The sequence below is a fragment of the Aquarana catesbeiana genome, linkage group LG04, assembly GCF_042186555.1.
Source record: "Aquarana catesbeiana isolate 2022-GZ linkage group LG04, ASM4218655v1, whole genome shotgun sequence".
Lineage (NCBI taxonomy): Eukaryota > Metazoa > Chordata > Amphibia > Anura > Ranidae > Aquarana > Aquarana catesbeiana.
The window spans coordinates 517,809,925-517,828,873 of record NC_133327.1 but is presented as its reverse complement, the minus strand read 5'-3'; the positions used below and the strand labels follow the sequence as shown (position 1 = coordinate 517,828,873).

The 18,949-nt window shown below is 40.5% G+C and overlaps 1 protein-coding gene across 10 annotated transcripts in view; it reads left to right on the top strand.

Annotated features, from left to right (window-relative positions):
• VIT (vitrin) overlaps positions 1-18,949 on the top strand; it is a 232,706-nt gene that overhangs the window by 37,366 nt on the left and 176,391 nt on the right. The gene's annotated exons all lie outside the window — the stretch shown is intronic.

The following is an 18,949-nucleotide window of genomic DNA, read 5'->3' as shown; positions in this document are numbered from 1 at the left end:
CTCCCTCTATCCCGCTGGAGTGTCTGTAATAAAAAGGATGCTCAAGGAAAGAGAAGACTGCCATAGTGTAATAACGTCTATAAAATCATTTATTAGAATCAAAATCATCAGCAAGCTAAAAGGCCTAGGCTGGGTTATAGCCACCTGTCCTTTAAGCTTGCCGTCTGGTAAGCAGAATCTACAGCTACAGTGGACGGGTACTTTTAATTTTGTGTGTGCACACTGTGGTGATATCAAGGCTTAAAAAGTTTACTTTGAATTCTTATCTCCATGGTATTTTGTGGATATACTCAATGTGACTTTTCAGCGCAGCTTTTTTTCATTTTGTTGGACTTCCTGTGTTATCGCACTTATGCTGCTGCTGCTTTTATAAAAAAAGATTTCTAGCGCGGTCATTTCTCTTACTTAATATTCATTATCTGAAGCAAAATCAGTTTCTTATTCATGTGTTTCTTGTTGTATGTTACTTGTTTTATTCCTATTTTTCATCTTTAAAGCAGACTCTGCATCGGAAGCATCAGAAGCACCGTCACTATTAATGCTTTCTATTTTACACTTATATTTATCCACAAGCTTGCCCATAACATATTCCAATGTCTGTTCATTATCTGGATGTGCATCAAGTACTGTGACAAGCATTCTATAACTTTCTGGTAAGCCACTGAGTATTAGTGCTAGGACATTAAAATCTTTTATTTCTTCTCCTATACCTTTCAGGTGTTCAACCATTCCCAAGGTGTGCCTTATCTAATCCTAAATATCCTGGCCTTTTATCAGCTTGGTTTGGTATAGCTTTCTATTCAAATACTGTTTATTGTTGTGTTTAGCTATTTCATGCCCCTTTTTGTAATTCCTCCCACATCTCTTTAGCAGTTTCACACTTAAATAATTGTATGATTTGATCATCTTCTATGCTAAAAGAGATTGTGCTCTGAGCTTTTTGGCTTTCTCTGTCCACTCATCTGAAGGGTGTTCTGGCCTGACTTAATTTATACATTTCCACATACCTTCTATTATTAGCATAATTTTAATGTTGAATTTCCAAAACTGGTAGTTTTCCTTTGTCAGATTTGCAAATGAAAGCTTTGTTGCAGCTTTGTTACTGCCCATTTTCATTCGTTCTCTTCGCAGTCTTCTTTTTGTTGCTGTATCTTGCACTTATCTGTTGTAGCTGGCTATGACTGGGTTATGACTTGGTCCTCAGCATTTCTCTGGGTGTCTGGGTGGGTTTCTGGGCTATGTCTGGGTTCTTAGCTTTTCTCTGGGCTAAGCCTGGGCCCAACACCTGTTAGAAATTCTGTATAAAGCCCTACAGAACAGACAGTGCACAGTCCACATGTGGTTTATCTGCCGCTTAACTCCAGACAGGAAACAGGAACATTTATTATCAGAGAAAAGACAATAGAGAATACAGTACTATAGATGCAGCTACAAACTTATAAACACTGCCATTTACTGGCTGATGTAATTGTTGAGCAATGTATTCCAACAGTTTGTTACTTTCTCGGTACCCTCTTTTGTACCCAGCAGCTCTCAAAAAAACTATAAGGTAATCTGCAGCTTTTATGACACACTTTCTTTGAATATGGTCCTACACCACCCTCTCTGGAACCAAGCTACCAATTGTCTTTGGTAGTGTATAGTTGCATTCTGCAGTAACATGTAGTGTTCATAGCACTCTCTCCAGTAAGTAGAACCCTCAGGTAAACATGCAGCTCTTACTTTCTCTAATAATGTGCAGCTTTTGAGACGCGTTCTAACTGTATATTGTCCAGTTCTCACAGAACTTTTACAGTTATATACATGTCTCACAGTACACTCTCTGTTAACTGGCAGCTCTCATACTACTCTCTCCTTTTCAATACTCGTAGCACACTCTAAGCAATGTGCAGCATTCATAGCACTCTCTAAAGAATGTGTGGATTTCATAGCACTCTCTAAGGAATGTGCAGGTCCCATAGCAGTGTCCAGGGCTTTTTTTCTCAGAGACTAGGTGTAGGAACTCCCCCCTTCTGAGTCACTTCTTGTCTCTGCCCCCTACCCACCTCCGAGCACCATCCTTTGGTTCCACCCCCTACCCACCTCCCAGCACCACCCCTTCTAGAGAATACAGAACTACGTATTGTTTTGTGGTGATAAGTAATTTGTATGGAATTCATTATCAATAACAAGAAAAGCAGTAAAGTAGATCCCCCACAGCCAGCAGTAATAGACCCTCCCCACAACAATAGATCCCCCAGCAACAATGAACCCCAACAAAATTAGACATGGCGGCAAAAAAAGATTTCTCAGCAGCCAGCCCATCATCAATAAACTCTCCGGCAGCCCTCAACAGTAGATCCCTTCCAGCAATAATTGACCCCCCCAGCAACACTAGCCGAACCAGCAACAATAGATCCCCAACCAGTAAAAACAGATGTCCCCAGCAACAATAGACCCCACCCCCAAGTAGATATCTTCTAGTAACAATTGACCCCCAGCAGCATAAGCCCCCCCATTAATAATAGATCTCCCACCAGCAACAATAATAGACATCCCCAGCAACAATAGACCGCCATGTAAAAATAGATCTCTTACAGGAACAATAGATCAGCATCAATAGTCACTTCAGCCCCGGAAGATATGGCTTCTCAAAAACCAGACCATTTTTTGCGATATGGCACTACGTTGCTTTAACTGACCATTGCGCGGTCATGCGACATTGTACCCAAACAAATTTGATGTTCTTTTTGTTCCCACAAATAGAGCTTTCTTTTGGTGGTATTTAATCATCTCTGTGGTTTTTATTTTTTGCGCTATAAGCAAAAAAAGAGCGACAATTTTGAAAAAAAAACACAATATTTTGTACTTTTTGCTATAATAAATATCCCCAATTGTTTTTTATAAAAGCAAATTTTTTCCTTAGTTTAGGCCGATATGTATTCTTCGACATATTTTTGGTAATAATAATCACAATAAGCGTATATTGATTGGTTTGCGCAAAAGTTATAGCGTCTACAAAATAGGGGATAAATTTATTCCAATTTTATAATTTTTTTTTACTAGTAATGGCGCCAATCTGCAAGTTTTATCAGGACTGCGATATTGCGGCAGACAAATTGGACACTTTTGACACATTTTTGGGACCACTGACAATTATACAGCGATCAGTGCTATAAAAATGCACTGATTACTGTATAAATGTCACTGGCAGGGAAGGGGTTAACACTAGGGGGGGATCAAGACAACTGTGTTCCCTAGGTGTGTTCTAACTGTAGGGGGGATGGGACTGTCTAGGAGGAGAGATCGGAGTTCATACTTAGTATGAACACACGATCTGCCTCTACTCCCCTGAAAGAACCAGGATTTGTGTGTTTACACATACAGATCCTGGTTCTCGATCTGTCACGAGCGATCGCGGGTGACCGGCGGCGCGTGCTCACCCCTAGTGGCCAAACGGTAACGTCGTTTCGCCCAGCCGTGCCATTCTGCCGCAGTAAAACTGCGGCAGCTGGTCGGCAAGCAAATAGACCCTCCAGCACACCCCAGCACTCCTTACCATTACATACAATCAGTACAGAAGATGCCAGAACTGCGTTCCCCCGTGTTCCCGCTGAAAAAATGCCCTGGCAGTGTCTCAGTTATTGTGCAGCACTCACAGCCCTCTTTCAGGTAATATGAAACACTATACAGTAGCATGTTCCCTGGTAGCATGTATCACGCATGGCTCTCTACATGCAGCTCTCCTAAAATGTACTCTGTTGGCATACAGCTCTCAATCTGGATTGATTTTGACAGTTATCATGCAGCTTAAAATTCACTTTCAATACTTTTTTTGTGGTTTTAATAATGTTCATTAACAGAGTAAAGAAACTAGTATTCTATGACAAATAGCTTATATACCAGACTTTTGCTCCAATTCCTTAGTTTTGGCGACCAGGGAGTAGCTCCCTAACCTATAGAAAGCTGATTTGAGCTAATAAGCACCCAGAGAAGGTTGTGATTAAACATTATGATTATGTTTTTTGCTCTTTAATCTCTAAAATAATCACTGTAGAAAGTCAACTTTAATCATATCCTCTAGTTCCTGAGCCATCATTTACTGCATGAAATGTCTATACCCTACTTTTTACCCCAAGAAAGATGAACCAGGACGACTTAAAATGTTTTTTTAGTAACAAGAGAAAAGTTCAGCACTCAAAGCAATCAATAAGAACGTATCTTTCAGTGATTTGTCTCCAATAATCTCAAAATATAAGTTGATTGATTAGGGATCAAGCGAATACTTTTTGTAAACTGCTTCTGCTATCCACTGTAACCTTCTTTTTTTTAGGCAGGGGGGTGGGGGTTATGACAAATTCCCTTACAGGATAGTGCACTAAACATAAGAGAACCAGAACCTTCACTAAGTGGAAGAGTGGGTTTGATAACTTATAATACATTGATAATAAAGTTTGCAGTGCCTCCACCCAGAACAGATCCTCTATGAACAGAGGGGATTACCTTCCTGGGGAATTTACCAGTACTCTAATCAAATGAATTGGAAGCAGATGAACTACTGTAACCAAAATATGAGATTAACCTTCAGTACATAGATGCACAACACCAGTATGGAAATAATACAAGCTTTATATAAGAAACGATGACTAATAATATATACATCCATTGCACAAACAGGTATCATTAGCAAAGGGCCCAACAGGAGTCCTGGTGAAACTGTGCACATATACCCAGGTGTATATATAGTTATTAATAGAGATACCTTCGGATGAATGTTGCAGCAAAGTTCAGCTGCAGGGGCCTCTGAGGATGATTGTGGTGTGGTGTGTCATAGACCTAAAGACAAAGTCTGTGGTGATGGGGAAATCCTCTAGCTGTTGTCCAGCCAGCCTGGAAAGTAGCTTCTCTCAAGCAGAAACTGTGGTGTAATACGGAAACTCAGGGTCAGCCTATCTACTCTTTGCTTTAGGCCCTAGTAATTTCTAATATGACATACAACCAGACCTATAACTTCTAAAAATGGTTATCAAGTGCCTAACATAGCTCTAGCTTATGCTGGTTATTGTACCATGAGCTAAAACTAGATATAGGTTTTGACAGGTACCCACCTACTTGTAAGATCACAGAGATGAGCTTCAAGTATGTCCGGCCCCTCCTCCTCCCTCCTGCTGTTGTCTGAGACACACACAGGTCCCAGAAGAAGGCAGGACCATATAGAAAGTGTTGTGCAACCCACGCATGAGCAGTAGGAAATCGGATGTGAAGCCTGAAGGCTTCACTGATAGTTTCCCTTAGTGATGATGTTGGTGCCCGCACCTAAAGCCAATGGAAGAATCGCCCTGGGTGCCGACAAAGCTCGACCCCTGGACAGGTAAGTGTCCTTATATTAAAAGTCAGCAGCTACAGTATTTGCAGATGCTGACTTTTTTTTTTTTTTTTTTGCCCAGACTCTTTAGGAAGCTGAAATAAACTATTAAAACATAGGAATACTTGTTTAATAGTCTCTACTCTGGTCTAGGCAAAAATGCAGCAGCAGTAGCCCCTGTGTGTATAAGATCATGTGGCTCAGTTCTATGTCTCCCTCTCTTCACTTCCTCCTTCTGGAGTTTCTGACCCAGACACACAGAGACAGGAAGTGATATACATGAATAATCTCTGTAAACAGTAATCAGCAGAGCCACTTACAGACAGTAGGGGGCAACAGTTCCCTACAGTAGAAAAATGGAAATTGTTCCTAAGCCAGTCGATCCAGTCTTTCTAAAGCATATCTATGGATGAGATGTAAATTTTCACATTGTATTTCATTTATTTCTAGTCTACTCCTATTAATCTAAATAAACTTGAAATGTGTAAGCTTTGTTTGCAAAGACCATAACACATTTACTGTCTGTGACACATATTCACTATGTCCTGTTGTTGTGCACTGCTTGCGTAACACATTTCACAGTGCCTGCCTTCTGAACTGCAAAGATGCTGAGAGAAGGAGTTTCAGGAGGCGGGGTCAGTACAGGAATCACTGCTACATGAAGTGATATACATTATTATTGTTATTATTATTATTATACAGGATTTATATAGTGCTGACAGTTTACGCAGCGCTTTACAACATTAGGGCAGACAATACAAGTACAATACAATTCAATACAGGAGGAATCAGAGGGCCCTGCTCGTTAGAGCTTACAATCTAGGAAGGAGGGTCAAGTTATACAAAAGGGTAATAGCTGTGGGGGATGAGCTAATGGAGAAAATAGTGCAGTTGTTAGATGGAGGCAGGATAGGCTTCTCTGAAGAGGAAAGTTTTCAGGGATCGCCTAAAGGTGGATAAATTTGGAGACAGTCTGACAGATTGGGGTAGCGAATTCCAGAGGATGGGCGAGGCTCGGGAGAAATCCTGGAGGCGGATATGGGAGGAGGTGATGAGGAAGCTAGAGAGCAGAAGGTCTTGGGAGGAACGGAGGTGGCGATTAGGTTGGTATTTTGAGACTAGGCTAGTGATGTAGCTGGGGGCAGAGTTGTGGATGGCTTTGTAATTTATTGTTAGTATTTTGAATTTAATTTGTTGGGTGAGTGGCAGCCAGTGGAGGGATTGGCAGAGAGGGGTAGCAGACACTGAGTGGTTTGTAAGGTGGATGAGTATGGCAGCAGCATTCATGATGGACTGAAGGGGGGATAGTCTATTTAAAGGTAAGCCAATGAGGAGGGAGTTGCAGTAGTCGAGGCGAGAGATAACCAGGGAGTGAATCAGGAGCTTTGTGGTTTCATTGGTTAGAAAGGGACGTAGTTTAGAGATGTTACGGAGGTTGAGGCGGCAAGCTTTGGAAAGTAATTGGATGTGGGGCCGAAAGGAGAGTTCAGAGTCCAGAATAACACCTAGCACCCTGACATGTGGGGACGGGTGGATGGTTTTGCCATTGCTCTTGACAGAGAAGTCAGGGGAAGAGGCACGTGGGGGAGGAAATATTATAAGCTCGGTTTTGGACAAGTTGAGTTTGAGGAAGTGGTGTGACATCCATACAGATATGTCGGTTAGTAAGTTAGTGATGCGTGAGGAGACTGATGGAGTGAGTTGAGGGGTGGAGAGATAGATTTGTGTGTCGTCAGCGTAGAAATGATATTGAAAGCCATGAGAGGCTATCAGCTGACCCAGGGAAGAGGTGTAGATTGAAAATAAAAGAGGTCCAAGAACAGAACCTTGGGGGACCCCAACAGAGAAGGGAAGAGGAGTGGAGGAAGTGGAATTCTAAGTGACACTGAATGTGCGTTGGGATAGGTAGGATGAGAGCCACTGAACAGCACAGTCACGGAGACCGAGGGAGTAAAGTAAAGAGGGAGTAATCTCTGTAAACAGTAATCAGCAGAGCCACTTACAGACAGTAGGGGGCAACAGTTCCCTAAAGTAGAAAAATGGAAATCATTCCTAAGCCAGTCGATCCAGTCTTTCTAAAGCATATCTATGGATGAGATGTAAATTTTCACATTGTATTTCATTTATTTCTAGTCTACTCCTATTAATCTAAATAAACTTGAAGTGTGTAAGCTTTGCAAAGACCATAACACATTTACTGTCTGTGACACATATTTACTATGTCCTGTTGTTGTGCACTGCTTGCGTAACACATTTCACAGAGCCTGCCTTCTGAACTGCAAAGGTGCTGAGAGAAGGAGTTTCAGGAGGCGGGGTCAGTACAGGAATCACTGCTTGCAGGCAGGAAGATATCATGGGATATAATCTTAAACTATCCACTGCTATATGTGCAAGCAACACATGCAAGTTAGTACTGTAGTCACTGTCCCAGACAGCTGAGCCCAGACCCATCAGCCTGCTTTTCTGGCAAGACAGACTAGGCTTGTATTTTTTGTCAATGGTGGTGCTTGCCTCCAGTGTATGGACATTTACAACAACAAAAACTGATGGTTACTACTCTAGTTTTTCTCCCCAGAATACCAGGTTGCTGGGACTGGGCGCTGTTATTAGAGGAGGAAATAGTGGCTGGGCTCTAATCCAGGGTGCTATTTGTCATCCCTGTTTACAAAATGTATTCTTTATGTGGAAATGATGTGTGATATATTTTTTTTTTACATAAAGCCAAATGAATCATGAACTGACGCCAGAGACCAGCACTGTTACCACACTCTACTGTATGTGGTCCATCTCTAATGCCCCCTCTCCTCTGTTTGCTGGTTACTCACAAGGAATTTGTCTCCTTGTCAGCTGTATGGTTAGACAGAAGTGGGGGTGTTGTTGACAAGGGTATCTCACCATACACACCACCTAGAAAGATGGGACAAAGTTGCTACATGCACTTGATTCCCTGGGACAAGAGAAAAAAGAATGTGTTTCTGGTAGTACTTCCTTATTACCACCTTGAGAATAACTATTATAACACAACAGCATTTTTTCCAACATCTATACTTAAGGGCACCATGTAGATTTGTACATACCAAAGTTTCTCCAGTTCTGGAATTTTGGAGTAGCAAAAATGAAGGCTACAGCTTTTGTTCAAAGTAATGGCCCGTACACACGGTCGGATTTTCCGATGGAAAATGTCTGATCGGAGCGTGTTGTCGGAAATTCCGACCGTGTGTGGGCTCCATCGTACATATTCCATCGGATTTTCCGACACACAAAGTTGGAGAGCAGGAGATAAAATTTTCCGACAACAAAATCTGTTGTCGGAAATTCCGATCGTGTGTACACAAATCCGACGGACAAAGTGCCACGCATGCTCAGAATAAATAAAGAGATGAAAGCTATTGGCCACTGCCCCGTTTATAGTCCCGCCGTACGTGTTTTACGTCACCGCGTTCAGAACGATCGGATTTTCTGACAACTTTGTGTGACCGTGTGTATGCAAGACAAGTTTGAGCCAACATCCGTCGGAAAAAATCCATGGATTTTGTTGTCGGAATGTCTGAACAAAGTCCGACCGTGTGTACGCCCTATAAGAGTGTTTGTGTTTGTGTGTGTGTAATTACAGAAAAGGTATCCAGTATTTTTCCAGCATTACATAAATGTTATTGTAAGTGACATGTCCTTGATGTAATTTGTAACTGTGTTGTTCAGTCTTTGTTACAAATGTTAATTGGTTGTTAAGCCTTTGGGAATTGCACTAACAGGCCACTAACATGTTTTGAATGCAGTGCAAATTCTCTCCGTTTTGATTACTTGTCAGGTATAATGAAATAATCCTTTTCTATAATACTTAATGACAACTGGCTGGCATTTTGTCAATGAGTCATCAAATCACCCTCAAATATTCATACCTGCTTGTACAAAAACTTTTTGTGGTTTTGAGAAACTGTGGTAATTTTACTTTTAATCTTATGTCAAGAAAGTTGGATAGAACAAGAATAGGGTGTGTTTTACAAATAGGTTCAAGTTTTATACCAGATATCAATCCAGTTACAATAAGGCAACATCTGTAATTTTTTTTAATGTTTCTTTTTTTTGAGTATTTATAGCAAATCGTTCATTGGATTAGCATAAATCTTACACCACTGAGTGGATACATTTTCATATGCACAGCTATATGAGCCATTTTGTTGGGCTGACATCACTCCATTGGTTTCATGCAGTTTTAAAGTGCCTTAGCAATATGGGCACCCAAAAACTCCTGTAGTAAATAATTTTTTTGTGATCTCTGTGGATTCCTCATGCTGGAGAAACTTTAGCCCCTGCAGCTCCTCTCCTCCTCCATTCAGCCCCTGCAGCACTTTTCCTTTGCAGGGCAGCTATTGGCAGGTGTGGGGGTAGCCGGGAGCACGTCTCTTCTGGGCATTATGTCGAGATGAAAAATCTGAGGTCACCCACCACCTCACAGAGTGAGATACATTAACTGGAGGGTTTGTGGTCACATGACCAGAACAAAGCGCAATTAAAAAGGTAATTGACAAGCAACTCTTGAAGAAATTAGCATAATATTGTTTTAAATATTTACTTAAGTGCTACAGGGATCTTCCTTGGGATTTACCTTTCCATCTACTTTAATTGTTCATAGGCCCTTATTAATTAAAGTGATGTCATATTTAACCTTTATAAATTCACCCTTACATCCTCTGATTGCACCTAATAATCTGTTAAGTACTTTTTTTTTAATTTTAATGATAATGCTGAGTGTTAGGCAATAATGTCAGGCTGGACCAATATAAGTATGCAATAAAAATCATAACTGGAGCTCAGCTTTAACAGATGATAGTAAAATAAAAATCATGTATCCCTCTTAGTTAATGAATTAAAAAAATGAATACGCTTTTTTACTGATCATTCTTGCATTACACCGTAATGCCAAAGCAATTTAGTTTGACAAACTAATTTCTCTGAAAGTGGAATACATGACAGCCATGAAAATTTGAATCGGCATGACTTGGTTATTAGAGTTAATTCACTTAACGACTAATATAACACCATGGTGTAAATCACATATTAAGAAATCATTTACGCAGAGAAATGCTTATGTATTCTGAGAGGTCTTAAAATAAGTGATTTTGCTTACCAATTTTCTCAAAAAGACATAATTCATTTTGGTCTTGGCACATCGTAAACAGACTTCTAAACCCAAGTAATGGTTTTACACTGACCTTACTGTCAGCTGTAGGATTTTACATTTGAGCATAGTGAAGTTCAAATACATGCTTTTGACCTGCATGATCTGCAATACAAATGTGCCTTCAATAGGACATGCTGCTTTTAGGGAAATGCAACACAATGCAATTAAGGTCAAGCACAGCATCAGAATAGACATCCATTGAGGTTAATGAGAATCTACTGACCTGCATTCGACGTGCATTTCAAATGCATGTCAAATGCCGATAAACAACTCTCATCCTAAATGTTGTCTTAAAGTAAAACTATTTGGTAATCTCTTTTTCACTATCCATACATTTCCTCATTACTAACATTTCTTATTTGTTGAGTTTGACCAATCTGGCTATGTACATTTATGTGAAAAAGCTAGTTTATCCCATGGAAATTGTTGACTTTTTCCACATTTGTGAACAGGCAAACATTAGATCTCCTTTTTTATATTGCGTACAAGTAAATGTGATATACATACAAGAAAGAGACATACAATTGATATGGTGTATTTATTCTCATAATCTAAGTTGATGTAAATGCAGTTTTGGAATTTTGGAAAAAGTATGTAAGACCCCTTTCACACTGAGCCGCCCCGGGCATCATCGGTAAAGCGGCGATATTTTTAGCGCCGCTTTACTGTCGTTTTAGCGGCGCTATTCGGCCACTAGAGGCTGAAAAGGGGTTAAATCCGCCTGCAAAACGCCGCTGCAGCGGCATTTTTCCAGGGTTTTTCTGGCAGTATAGCAGCACTGGTGTAAAAAGTGTAGCGCTATTATACCATACATAAATATTAAGTTTATCCATGAAAGGCAATAAGGTGCTGAAAACTACTCCACTATACAAGAGGGTACATATAAAGGTACATAACGGGTCTGCCTTAGTGAAAAAAGTGACTCATGCTAAATAAGTGACTCATGCTAAATAAACAACTTGATATGTAGAAGATCCATGAATGACCTGTTATAGGATTATAGTGAATAAAATCAATGAAAACTGACTGAATATATAAAAAAAAGTGATCATACCACAATAAATAACACTTATGATGTGAGTAAAGTGCCAATAGTGACAGAAACCCATGCTTAAATATAAAATGATTATGTGAAAGACAAATCTGACAAGTATGTTTTTAAGTTGGCAAGTACGTGTAAATTTAACAAGTCCAAGGATGATCCAAAACACACTTGGGCAGATATTCGCACGATGTTGATACTCCAAAGAAACTGTGATAACAAATGGGCCACCACCAGTGAACAAAAGGAGGCTTACCAGATGTCGATGACCAGGAGAGGCTTACGCCCCCCAAGTCATACAGGCTTGTAAGTCAGCTGACTTGATAAATACACCGGGCTGAACTGGCACGACAGATCCTGGATCAAACCAACAACTTGGCACAGACATCAACTTAGAGATAGTATTCCAATAGGAGCCAGAAGCTCAGTGTTCACAAACCATGCAGAGATAGATAAAAAATGTGCATAGCATGATACCGTTTAAAATTAGGGTTTATTAAAAGAAAAAAGTAAACTCACATGCTAGAGGATCATCAAATGAGCTTCATATAAATACAGGAATAAGAGCGGTATATATAAGTGGGTCCACCCGACACGTTTCAACTAAAAAGTCGTCATTTGGGGTGCGGACCCCACAAACATTACCACTTATAAATCCCTAATGACCCCACGTGGAAAATGCATAATACCGGAAGTAAATTGATTGCGTCACTTCCGGTTGTTAGACCAGAAGTGTTGATCGAAATTAGGTGTCTTTAAACCATATACACCTAATAGAAATGGTTGCAATCAATAGATACATATATATATATGTGGGAGGCAATAAGCCAAATATATATTCCCCCTCATAAAAGGAAGCAAGGGGTTGGGAATTATAAAAAGCGGATCCAAGCCTCGTTATGGAGCACAGTCATGACGTCACCACATCGGATCATCGTAGCATTGTTGCCGGGAGATGAAACCAAGCCTCACTATAGAACTGGTCAGATGACGCGACCATTCGCGACATCATTACGTCACGAACGTCATGGTGTAAGTATCCAAATGCTGGACCAAGCCTCGACATGGGTAAAAACACATGACGGGACCTTTCTTAATCAGATGACGCAGCCACTCGCGACGCCATTGCATCACAAACGTCACGGCATAAACATCCGAATGCTGAACTAGGCCTCGACATGAGTAATATCCCATAACGGGACTGTTCCGCCAGTTCAAAAGTAGGTACATAAAATATTCATAATGAAAAATGTCCTATTCAGATACCATTCTATGCCCCACTCTAGATGAAATCAAACGTCACATTGTGGTCAAGCCAAGGGAAACACATAAGCAGGGCTCTGAACAGTAAAAAATCTGTTTACGGATTATGCCGAAAAAATCCACTAGATGTTGTTACCAAAAAGTATGAATAAAAATAGGTAAGGTAGTGCATTAATTCCATATGAGGTCATCAGTTACATGCAGAAATAATTTTAATAGTATACATTTTTAAAAATATCTAAATCTACATAAAATGAAAATATTTTATCAAAAATATATTATCAAAAATATACTTTCCATATGATGAATAATATTAAGATAGCCATATGTAATCAAATTAGGATAAATCTAATGAAATTGAATATTAAAAAATTATTAAAATTAAATTAAAATAAATGAAAAAAATAAATGTGATGGAAAAATCGCTCCTTTAGGTATAGCAGGGCTGGCCCATTGTTTTCAATAGGGAGGTGCGGTGGAGGAGCGGTATTCACTGCTCCTCCACCGCTGCAAAGAAGCTGCTGGCAAGACTTTTTGTGACGCCCTGCCAGTGCAGTGCCCCAGTGTGAAAGCACTCAGGCTTTCACACTGGGTTTGCAGCTGAGGCTTTTTTCAGGCACTTTACAGGTGCTTTACAGGCGCTATTTTTAGTGCTGTAGCGCCTGAAAAACGCCTCAGTGTGAAAGGGGTCTAAATCCCTACATTTACCAATACTTTAAATACAGGAGATTGGAACCAGGTGCCCAGATTAGTTGTCAATGATTATACCCTCCTTAGGGAGTGTGTAGGTGGAACCTTTCTTATTCTTTGCTTTAGATGTGTGTGGCATGATCACACCAAGATCAAAATAGTTCCTTTAGGTCCTCAGAAAGAAGGTTGTGGATGTCATTGTAAGAAAGATAATCTTTAAGTGGCATAGATTTCAAATATCTGGTATTTTGCCCAGGGCTGGCTGGCCCTGAAAATTCAGCTCAAGAGCTGATAGTTTGATGCTAAAATAGGTTCCCAATAACCTTAACATTTAGCTGTGGGATCTGTAGGTAACTCTTGCAACAGTTGGTGTCAAAATTAATGCACTCCACAAATCTGTCCTTTATGGAAGAGTGGCAAGAAGAAAGCCATAAGAAGTTTGCCGTTTGCAAGAAGCCATGTGTGGCACACATCAAACATGTGGAAGAAGGTGCTCTGATCAGATGAGACAAAAATTGAACATTTTGGGCTAAAAGCAAAACGCTATTTGTGGCAGAAAACTAACACTGCACATCATCCTGAACACACCATCCGCACTGTGAAACATGGTGGTGGCAGTATCATGTTGTGGGGATGCTTTTCTTCAGCAGGAACAGGGAAGCTGATTAGAGTTGATGGGAAGACATGATTGATGTTTTCATGTTCAAAAGAAAATAATGTCCCATAGTGTCCAAAAAATAATATCCCATGACCATCCTCTTCCACCTATACTCCATTATGAATGACAGATCCCTGGCCAGCTGCTGAATGCATACCAAACCAGCCGGGATGCTGGCTGACATCATTGACCAAACATGGTCATATTGCTGGCTTGTTATCAATGTGAAACACGGTGGTAAGTGTAAAGTTATTAATTTAATGCTGGTTGTGATACCTCCACTAAATGAATGACTTTCATCTGTAACTGCCAGAGGTTTGGAAGGGCGAACTGGCCAGTCTGGCCATTTAGTTTGCCCATTCTGTAAACCCCAAACAGCTAGCGTTTGGGTTGAACTCATCATCAGCCCAAGCTTGTTCCCATTCACACTTTTACTTAGGAGACTAATGCCGCGTACACACGGTCAGACTTTTCGACCGGACTTGTCCGATGGACGCCGACGGACCAAATCCGGAGGACAATCCGATCGTGTGTGGGCTTCACCGGACTTTCAGCGGACTTTTCTGACTGACTTTAGATTTGGAACTTGCTTCAAATTTTTACGTCGTAACTCCGCCGGACCCAGAAATCCGCTCGTCTGTATGCTAGTTTGGTGGACAAAAAAACGACACATGCTCAGAAGCAAATACTAAACAGAAGCATTCGGTCTAGTAAAACTAGTGTTCGTATTGTAGGTAGCACATTCCTCATGCTGCAAATTCTGTGATCGTTGAATGCAGCGCATTAATTGTCTTTTTTAATAATGCTATAAGAATGAAGATGTTTTGATGGTCCTATTCACACAGAGTTCTCCCAAACTGATTTCTGGATTATTTCTCTTGATCTCATGAATGATATTGTGATTCTTTTAAAAGCCATATCTCCATACTAATGTTTACACAATTTTTTTTTTGAGTCATCTTTTATTTTTTATTTCATCAAGATTTTTTGTTACGATTATTGGCAAAATTATTTTATCTTTATCTCCATATTTTTTTTTTTGGTTTGTAAAGTTACCACAAAGAACCATTACTTTTGGAAATGTGTAATTTTTGTTTGTGTATAAAGTTCACACAAAGAACCTTTTTTGGTTATCTATTTTATTTTTTTATTTTGGTAAAGTTACCACAAGAACATTATATTTTTTTAAGTGTTTTTGCAACCTCAAGGTAATTTGACATTGTCTCTAAATAAATGATGTTAATTAAAACACATAAAGTCTTTTCATAAACTAAAATATCCATTTATTTATGGTAAAGAAAATAAAGAGGAAGTCAACGCTGGCAAAAGTCTGTGGAAAAGAAAATTGGGATCTTGAGGAGTCCATATAAGAGGGAGCACAATCTGGTCCAGGAATCCCAGAGATCAAGAGCAGCAGCAGATGACATAGATGTCCCAGACTGTGGAACTACAACAGCCTGCATCTTCTGTCAGACCAGACTGAACCCAGGTCACCACTTTCTTCTCTTCCCTGCAGCCTCCCCACCACGCTGCCCTGCACCCTTCCCCGCAGCCTTCCCACCACGCTGCCCTGCACCCTTCCCTGCAGCCTTCCCTGCAGCCTTCCTTGTAGGCTGTGGCTCTGGTGGTTGAGTTGTGGCAGGAGGAGAAGGAGGAGAAGGGGGGGAGGGTCTGCCTCATTTATTTGGGTGTTGGCAGTTAGTTCGCCATTCAGCCCCTTGTGTATAGTATCAGCAAAAAGTTTTTCACAAATGAGGCGTTGGCCCCACTCCATTTGAAGCAGCCTGCTGGCTAAATAACAACCATAGGCCTCTTCAGCTTCGGGGGGGCTCTTCAGAAAATGTGTTGCCTCTCTCATTAGGCGCATTGATGCCTCCTGTGTCACCGTCCCCTTCCTGGCCCTTTTTGTAGGAAGGCGAAGGGGAGCCACTTGTGATTGTGTCAGGCTCCTACTGGGCCCGGCCACCCCCTGCCTGACACTGGGCCTGGCCTCCTTCTGGATGACACTGGGCCCGGCTTCCTCCTGGATGACACAGGGTCCTGCCTCCTCCTGGCTGTCCCTGGGCCCGGCCTCCTCCTGCCTGCCACTTTCCTCCTGGCTGACCTCATCCTATGTATAAAAAAGGGACATAGTTTTATATTTTTGTTTTTGGTTCATCAATGACACACAATTTTCTTCTCATGACTTGCAAATTAAATATTAATACATATATTAATAAGAGTATAGAAATCTGACACCATCATTTTTTAAAGCAGGTGAAAAACATTTTTGGCCACTACTGTCAATTGATATGTATACATCATTTTGAGGATAAAATTCTTAATCAATTATAATATCTAGGTAACATCATTAAAATATTAGTACACTAAATATTTATAAAATTCATTTACCTGACTCCAGATGGTCACATCCGGTTCTTCCAGGATGGAAGACCCAGCTTGGTCCTCATCAGCCTCTGCTGGGGTGGAGGGAAGTGTGCATGGAAGGGTGCATGGAAGGGTGGAGGGAAGGGTGGAGGGAAGGGTTGAAAGTGATGCCCTGGCTTCAGTCTGGTCATCAAGAAAACGTAGTTCATTGTAGTACCACCTCCTGGGTACATATACATCATCTGCTGATTCTCCTGATCTCAGGGAATTCTGGATCTTGTTATGCTCCCTCTTATACATATTTCTCAAGATCCCAATTTTCTGTAACAAAATCTCCATGGTTGCTTCTGGGATGAACGTCTGGACAAATGTCAGAAGTCTCTCCAGCGCTGACTTCCTTACGTGTTTTAGGTAATATTGAGAGTGTTTCACCTCCCACAGATTCCTCATCTCCCTGTACTTGTCAATAAATGCAGACAGAAATTCAAGCTCTTTAAATTTTGCATTCATGTTTTCTGTAAATGATAAAGACACAAGACAAAAACATTAATGTTTCAGCTAAACCCTCATCATCTTATCCCAAGATTGGCCTCATTAATTTGTATAGCCATATAGGCTGTTTGCTACAAAGTTAAAAAAATAATTAAAAATTAAAATTACCTTCGTTTATGGTGTTCCGGTCCTCTATCATCTACGCACAGAACGTACATACGACACAATACGTAATAACGTTTTATACACTACGCATGCGTGAAACTCCGCCTGCTTTGCCCGCCCCTGACGTTCTTTTTTTACGCATATTTTCAGCCCCCTTGTCTCTACGCACAGAACGTACGTATGATACATGTGTAATAACTATTTTTTGACACTGCGCATGCGTGAAACTCCGCCTGCGTCGCCCGCCCCTGACGTTCTTTTTTACCGAATATTCTCCGCCCCTTCTCTCTACGGTGCGTAATGGGAGGAACAATGGCGGAGACACATCAGGTAGCGACGAAAGCCCGGAGCCCGGAACGTCCCGATCTGGGAAGCAGAGATTTAAGGCCTCCAATATGGCCTTTAAAGAGATGGTGGAGATGGTGGCAATTTTGAGAAAAAATTACTATGATGGGAAGTATGGACCATACGCCCGGCCTAATTTCCGAAAAGCAAAAATAATGGCGAAGTTGATGAAGACATTGCATCTTACTTTTGGGGTACAGCGCTCGAAAGATCAGATTCGGAAAAGATGGTCCGACCTCACACTCCGGGAGTCAGATCAGTACAGACGAATCCGTAAAGTGCTTAAAAAAAGTAAGTACTTGTCGTGTGTTCATATTCTGTTTATTACCTTGTATACTGCTCCATGTGCTTTTCTTTAACGTACGAGTTTAGGTCGTTTAAAACGATCTTATTAAACACCGTTACATATATACACACCTATATCTTTATATATCTATATATATAACTATATATAGATATATATATCTATATATAGATGTGTATATTATATGTGTATGTATATATATATATATATATATATATATATATATATATAGATATATATAGCTATATCTATCTATATCTATATTTATCTATATAGATATATCTATGTATATCTATATATATATCTCTAGATATTTCAAACTTAATTTTTATTATGTGTTCAACTAGGAACTCTGCCCAAACAGACAATTTGTACACCACTTCACTACAATGTTTAAGATTACTATTCCTGGACTCAAATATCTGTGTGCTAAGTATATCTTTTGTTTCATTCACATAGGGGAGAAAAGACTCAGACAAGATGAACCCAGTGACCCCCGACCGCAACACCCGAATTGGGAAATCAGCCCAAGCCCCACAGAGGAAGTTGAGGAAGGAGAGGTGGGCGACATGGGCACCCCACCAGGTGAGTGTCTGACACACCATCTTACGGTAATCTATGTATGGCTGCATATTTTTCAATACATTTTTTAACATCTATTTTAGGTGATCTGTTTGTGCAAGAATCAAGCACCAGCGCCACCCCCAAGGATGTTTATGAAGTACGTGACATGGGCACCCCACCAGGTGAGTGTCTGACACACCAGCTTATGGTAAGGTAATCTATGTATGGCTGCATATTTCTAAACACATCTTTTTTTACTTCAATTTTAGGTCTGGTTGAACCTTTTAGCACAGACAGTGCACAACGCCTAATTGGTCAGATAATGGCCTGGAATGGGGATATTGATTTAATGCGTAATCAGCTGGATCGTATGCAGCAGGAAATGAAGAACACGATCGATGTTTTGGGGAGAATCTAAATGCCCTTTTTCACCCAAAAAAAACATTGATCATGTACTTCATTTCCTTGTTTGCTGAACCCATTCTGGGCCTTTTCTTTTTTCTTTTTAAAAATATAGAGGCCTGTAAGTAAAG